The sequence below is a fragment of the Microtus pennsylvanicus genome, chromosome X, assembly GCF_037038515.1.
Source record: "Microtus pennsylvanicus isolate mMicPen1 chromosome X, mMicPen1.hap1, whole genome shotgun sequence".
Classification (NCBI taxonomy): Eukaryota; Metazoa; Chordata; class Mammalia; order Rodentia; family Cricetidae; genus Microtus; species Microtus pennsylvanicus.
Window position 1 is genome coordinate 58803548 of NC_134601.1, and position 7977 is coordinate 58811524.

Sequence of the window (7977 nt, forward strand, 5' to 3'; positions counted from 1 at the left end):
TGGCTTTATCTGTTTTCAGTGCCATGAGTCTGTGGCCCCACAAATTGCACTAAACTAAGCTATTCATTCACTTAATGTTTACTACTATTACCGTGAATATTATTGCCCCTAATAGTATGTATTTCTGTTATTTAGTAAACTCCCAGGCAGGTTTCTCTGGCATAAATGCAAAAAGTAAATATCAGTAAATTTTTTTCTAGCGTTGGCTGCATCTGAAGATTCCCCAGAGTTTTCTAAAGAGAGGCCACCTCTCATTTCCATAAACATAACATCCTCAGGGAAATTTTCAGGGTTTCCTAATGCTGAAGAATGGGAATAAAATCTAGAAGAGGATATTAAGCACCAAGTTGAACACTTGAGCAATATCGTAGACACTTTGCAGCTATCCTGAGAGATGTCTGTCATCTCTTTCTTCTGTTGAGAAGAAATGAAGTGATCAAAAAAGAAAAAAAGTTGTTTTTTTTTTTAATTTTTGAGGACTGGAAACATAGCTCAGTGGTTAAGAGCATTGGCTGCTTTCCCAAAAGACCTGGATTCAATTCCCAGCACCCACATGGCAGATCACAACCATCTGCAACTCCATCATAGGATGCCCTCTTCTGGCCTCTGTTAGTACTGCATGCACATGGTACACAAGACAGTTAGGCAAACACTCGTAGATATGAAACAAAAGTAATAAATCTCAAAAAAAGTTACCCAAGGGTGCTTAGCACAGACACCTGTAACTGATCAAAAATGCCAAGAATATGTGATGGTAGAGTGCTCATCCCCAGAAGGGACAGCTATATCACACCTCCCATAGTGAACATTGTAGAAGAAAAAACAAAAAGAACATAAGATCCAGAGGATGGGAATATGGTCAGCCAAAAAAGATCTTCTAGACATAACATAATTGTTAAACTTATGAACTCACTGAAGCTGTGGTTATGTGCATACCACACACAAGATTGGGCCTGTTAACATTTCATCACAGATGGTGGAGGGATTATTGGTAGTTAGCAAGTGATAGGAAATATGGATGCCCTTTTCATAAGTTGCTCTTGCTCCAATACATAACTTCTAACCGTATTAGGAGAAGAAACTCTAAACTCAGTACGTGACACACAAAAAGTGTGCATGGATGAAGGGGTGGACTAATTGGGAAGAAGGGTTCCAGCAGGAGGAAAGGGGATAAGAGAGGAAAGATGATGATGTGAATGTGGCTAAAATTTATTATATATATATATATATATATGTGTGTGTGTGTGTGTGTGTGTGTGTGTGTGTGTGTGTGTGTGTGAAACTGTCAAGCAGCCAGTAAATTATAGGATGAAGGCTCAAACCCTCTTGTAAATTACAAGGCATTGAGAAGAATAGATTACCCTGATTGATGCAAGAGGTCTTTATATGCACTCTGGGACTCTCAGGATAAATAAAAATCAAACAAAAGGATATTGTAAAGTATGATCAGATTGTGTCAACAAAAAAGAGTAATTTGCAATTTCAGTGTATTGAAAGCAAATGTAAGCTGGGCATGGTGGCACAAGTCTTTGGTCCCAGCACTTGGGAGGCAGAGACAAGTGAACCTCTGTGAGTTGATATAATTACTACATGCATACGTGCTTAAGATGTATTCCAAATATTTCTTTAAAAAATATTGGGCTAAAGATATGGTTCAGCAGCTAAGAATACTTGCAGCTACTACAGAGGACCTCGGTTGAGTTCCCAGAACCTGTATGGTAGACGAAGATCATCTATAATTTCAGTTTCAGGGACTCTGATGCCCTCTTTTGGCTTCTGCCAGCACCAAGCATATATGTGTTTTACCAACATCCATGCAAGAAAAACACTCCTGTAACAATAAAAATAAAAACCCATAGACAAATAATGGGGTTCAAGCTGAAGATCAAAAAAGCAAAGCAGTCAAGTCACTAAAGAGCCTCTCTCTCTCTCTCTCTCTCTCTCTCTCTCTCTCTCTCTCTCTCTCTGCAAACCATCCTATATTAAGAGAAGCATTCAACTACATGATAGAAAAGCATGGAAACCAAAACATTGAAGGAATTACCCACTTTGCCAGCCATCTGAGCCAAATATGGTCATGACTGGAAAAGCCTTCATCGAGCCCATGTGGGATGCTGTTGACATTATCCACATCTTTGAAGCCTGAGGTTTATTCAAGCATGTGTTCTTTCAACAATCGTAGTCTCAAGGCCAACCACGTACTAGGTCTTGAATCAAATGCTGACAAAGTAGAGATAAAATTTTTCCTTTAATATCCATGAGCTTAGAGGGTAGATTTATTTCAAAGGACAAAATTTTCATAACAATTTCCTTCTCGCTTTGGCATTGTAAACATGAGAACGTCTTAGGAGTGTTATTAGGACAGGAAAGTTAATGGAGCAGAAACAATACAAGGTTCACCCCTCCTCTGGAGAGCTTTCTACAACTAAAGGAGAATAAAAGAAGAGTCCTGAATTGACGGTGAACTGCATGCTATTGAGAGGCCTGTGCGCAAAAAATGTACTCTATCACTACAGAGATTTCTGTCTCTCTCCGTCCCTCCCTTTTTCCCACTTGCCTATTGTTGTCTGTCCTTCATCTCCCTCTCTCTATTTTATCTTTTAACAAGCCATTTTTATATTTGTCTTTGTTACTATTTTTGTAGATTATACAAGACTGATTAAACTAACAAATGCATTTTCTACATATGACAGATTCAAAGTGCTGGTATACCATGGCCATCATTGGTCTCAAGGACCAAGGACCAGACAATTCAAATGATTAGATAAACAGCACATGGATCATGCAGACAGATCAAAGTAATAATCTGACCAGTTGTCACAAGGATAGCCTAGAAAGGAGAAGGAAAAATACAAGAATAGTAAGACTTGTAGAAACTTAGAATCTATTGCTATTAAAAATGGAGACAACTGCTTATGTGTTTGCAAGTCAAAGATAAATAGTGTTTTGAAATATACCAAAGTCATCTTAAAAAATCTTGAAATCATCTACTTTCACCCGCATTATATAGTCACACACCATAGTGATTTAAAACATAAGTCCTTGACTAACTTATAGTTAATACTGATTGATGAAACATCATGATCAAAATCAATTTGGGAAAGGGAGGTTTATTTAGCTCACATATCCAGAATCAAAGTCCACTCAGGGAAGTCAAGGCAAAAACTAAAACTGGACAGTAACCTGGGGACAGGAACAAAAGCAGAGGACACAGAGAAACACTGGTTACTGGCTTATTCATCATGGTTTGCTCAGTCTGCTTTCTTATAAAAGCCAGGACTGCCAGCAAAGGGATGGCATCACCCACAAATCACTATTTAATAACATACCCTACAGGCTTGCCAATGGAACACAGTACAAAGATTAGCAAAACAATCAAGCATCAACAGCCAACTGACTTGTCAACAAAGGTGTTAAGAGCACACACACTTTGAAGAAAGAATAATCTTTTCAAAAAATGACATCTGGAAAATGGTATATCCACACTCTAAAGAATAAAGTTAGGGGGCTGGAGAAATAGCTCAGTGGTCAAGAGACCTGGCTGTTCCTCCAGAGGACCCAGGTTCAATTCCCAAACCCGCATGGCAGCTCACACCTGTCTATAACTTACCATGGACTTGCATAAATTTTTAACAGACATATGAAAAATACTCACTGTTGTAGAAAGAGCAAGTTGTGTCACACTGCCCAGCTAGCTTAACCCACGAAATAATGACACAGAAATTGTATTAATTAAAACACTGTCTGGCCCATTAGCCCTAGCCTCTTATTGGCTAACTCTTACATCTTGATCTAACCCATTTCTAATAATCTGTGTAGCACAACGAGGTCGTGGTTTACCGGGAAAGATTCTAACCTACCTCTGTCTTGGGCTGGAGCTTTATGGCGTCTGCCTGACTCTGCTCTTCTTTTCAGCATCCAGTTTTGTCTTTTACACGTACCTAAGTTTCTACCCTATCAAAAGTCTAAGGCAGTTTCTTTATTTAACCAATGAAAGAAACACATACTACACCAACTCACCACCACCATTCATCAGGAAAAGAGAAAGCAAAAACAAGATGAGAGAGAACTTCACCACCTCGGTAAGAAGGGTCATTAGAAAACAGGGGGGGGGGGGAGGTGTTAACATGGATATGGAAAATTGGAAACACTCACACAATGTTGGTAGGAACATAATTTTGTACAAGCTCTTATAGAAAATTCTAGATGGTCCTTCTGAAAGATAATAAATAAAACTACCACATCTAGTAATTTTACTACTGAGCATAAATGCAAAGGAAGTAAATTCATAATGTCAAAGGGTCTTCTGCACTGGAGAATTAATTCAGCGCTATTCAAAATAGAAAAAAAAATGGAAACCAAGTAAGTACCCCTCAACTGATAAGTGGATAAACAAAATGTGCTACATATATACCATGAAATACTTTTTCAGCCAGAAAAGGGATTAAATGTCTCATTTGCAATTACATGGGTGAACTGAAGATAATTATAATAATGAAATAAACCAGATGCAGAAGGACAAGGATGACATGGCCTCATTAATGTGAAAATTTAAAAAGGTTGATCTCACAGATGTTCAGAGTAGAATGGTAGATGCCAGAGTCCCGGGAGAGTGAGAACGTGGAAAAAGACTGATAAGTGGATACTAAGCTTCAAATAGATTGTATAATCAGTTCTACTGGGCTATTACACTGTGGGGTAAACACAGATAACAATAATTACTGTGCATTTTTTTTAAAATGCAAAACAAAAACTTTGAACATTTTCATCATAAAGAAATAATAAAACTTCAAGGCGATGGCTACGCGTTCCACTTGATTTAAACAACACAATTTAAATATGTCATCCTGCTGATACAGACAAACATATGCACGCATGCTCACACACACACACAATAGTTTCATGCATCACTTAAGATAAAAAAATTAAAGTCCTTGGAGATTCTGCTGTGCCCTGTAGCCATTCCCTGTAAGCTATGGTTAACTGTACCATGTGTTTTGACATGTTGCCAATATGGGACTTTAGATTGCATCTTCTTCAAACTATACAGGCAAAGTTCCAAAGACAGCAAAACTTTTGTTCTCTGAGCTCGGGGGTGAGAATGTTTAGCTACAGGTGTTCTTCCTTTCACAGAATTATTTCAGGATTCTTGTGTGAGGGTGATAATCTAACATGCCATAAAGGCTGTGGTGGCAAGTCCATCTGCAAGAAAATATTTGAGGATAATAACTTCATCCTAAGACTGCCTGCCGTCTTGTCCATGGTAAAAGAGCAAACTCAAAAGAGGTCTCAGTTTTTGATCTGTACTGATGATACTGAGTGGTTGGAGAACAAATCTGTGGTCTTTGGAAAGATGAGACGTGGTGAGATCACTGTTAATGCTGTAGAGAACTTTGGATCCAGGAATGGCAAGACCAGTAAGAATAAGGTCGTTGCTGATTGCAGGCAGTTTAGAGATATTTCATCTGCTATCTGAACCACTATGGCATTGCTTCTGTTGCCAAGAAGACCACTTCTCTGACCCATCTGATAGTATTGCCTTGAATCTCTCAACACAATTCTTTAGGTTCCATATTTTTCTAATTCATTTCCAAGTCTAAGCTGGATTTCAGAGGGATTTTTTTTATCATGAATGAAAACTAAATTTAAAAAGAAAATTTAAAACAGGTCCAGGAGATAGACAAATTAGGTTTGTTCCTTGTTTCACCATTTGCCAAATGGATAAGTTATTTAATTTACTAATCGTCAGTTTCCTTGACAGAGTTATTATAATGATTATATGAGGTAATGCATGCAAAGAAATTAGCACAATACATGAAATAACAGAGTCAATTAATATTTGCATTTTGATTAGATCACTCTAAAACACAAATAAACAAGCAATGTACTATATTATTCTGCGTCAACACTTTATACCAAAGCAAAATATGTGTAGTTGTTTTTTATTTATTTAATTTTATGTGTATGATTGTTTAACCTACATGTATGTATTTTATAACATGTACATGACTGGTACTGTGGAGGCCAGAAGAGGGCAACAGATCCACGTGGGACTGGAGTTAGAATGGTTGTAGTCTATCATTTAGGTGCTGGGGATAGAACTCAAGTCCTCTGAAAGAGCAACAAGTATAAATCACTAAGCCATCTCTCTAACCCAAGATAGTGTATAGTTTTTCACAATATATTGGAACCATAAATAAAATATTTTCTGGGGCTCAAGGGATCTATATTCTAAGTTCAACAAATTTAAATTACTAAGATAGTAGTGTGCCCTCACAGACAATTATGAGTGTATTGGGAAAAATACATGCTTTAACATGCTAAGAGCTGGTACTATGTAAATGGGTGCAATGATGTACATTGTTTTTATTATAGATACTGTTATAGTTCTTATCCTGGTATGGTTTCTAATTAATAATCTGAAAGTGCCTAAGCTGTCATTCTGAACAAATGCTGTTGCAACAGAGGCACAAGCTAAACTGTGGCTCAGATCGCCAGAACTTGAACCTGGAATCCTTGCAGCATGTTGTTCCAGGGTGTAGGTGGGGAGATATATGCATTTCTGCTGCACTCTATTTCCTCTTTCTCTCCAATCATGCTGCACCCAAAACCCATCCATGGCTATGGAACCTGAGCCTCACTTTGATTAGTGTTGCCACCTGACCAAACCGCACCTTCAATCCCTCCAGAGCGTCAGTCCTCCACAGGAAGGCGATCAAATGCAGACTCCTCCTGAAAGGTAGAATCAAATATTCAGCACTGCTTTTTACAGGGGAATGCTTCCAGTGAAAACATCCAATGTGGGCTGTTGTCCCTCCAATTTTTCAAAAGGGACAAAGGCCTATTTTGGGAAATAACAAAATGGCATGTGTGAAAACAAACAAAACCAAGTAAAAAAGCATGTGGGCAAATGACAACTTTTAAGCTGAAATGAAAGACACAGACCACACATATATGTGATATACACATAATAGGCAGCATAAATAAATACATAAAGTGAGATCTTGACAATCTCATGTCTATAAGCTCCTGGTGAGTGTGCCTTTCTTAGCACAGCTTATAGAATCCTACATTATATCAGTAATCTAAGAACCACTTTCTCTGCTGCTCAATCCCCCATACCATTACAACCACCTCTTTCTTACATATTTAGTAATGCTTTGGTATGCATCCAATATGCCCAGCTCCTTCTGCCCTCAAGACTTTTATAAATGCTATGCCCACCACATGGAAAACTCTTTATTCAAATAAGTATGACTTAAAACTTCATTTCTTTTAGATATGTACTCAAGTTTCATCCTTTAGAGAGCATTTTCATGCATCTCTAGCTAAAATATCACTAATATTCTACTTTTTCTTTCTCTATAGCTGAATGGCTATACACACACACACACACAAACATAGATGTATAATCATGTTTTAGCTACTGACTTTCTTTCATAAAATAGAGTAAACTCTATTAATGTAAAGTTTTTATTATTTAATATGTGGATGCATCATAGGTGGTCTAGAGTTAAATCTAATACAAAAGAGAAGGGAAAACTCTATGGGATCCCCATGAGAGGCCTTATGCTTACTGAGGATGGTGGGGGTGTGTTGAGGAGAGGTTGGGAGAGGGGAAACCGTGGTTGGTCTGTAAAATGAATAAAAGTTTTAAATAAAAAAAGAGGAAAAATAAGAGTAATAGATATCTGCTAAATGAGCAACATTCTAAAAATTGGTTCATGTATATATAAGTAAAGCTAAATGGATTCAGATGATTATATATGTCTGTATACGTATGTAATATGCATGTATGTGTATATTGTAATAAAAATAAAGAAGAAATTATGAATTTGAGGGTGTCTTAGTTAAGATTTTGTTTGTGAAGAGACACAATGTCCATGACAACTCTTATAAAGGAAAAAAATGATTTGGGGGTGGCTTACAGTTCAGAGAATTAGTCCATTATCAGCATAGTGGTGTGCAGGCAGACAT

At 37.5% G+C, this 7977-nt stretch overlaps 1 pseudogene; it reads left to right on the forward strand.

Moving 5' to 3' along the window:
* Positions 1-5101: 5101 nt before the first annotated feature.
* On the forward strand, positions 5102-5476 carry LOC142840358 (peptidyl-prolyl cis-trans isomerase A pseudogene; annotated as a pseudogene).
* Positions 5477-7977: the final 2501 nt, after the last annotated feature.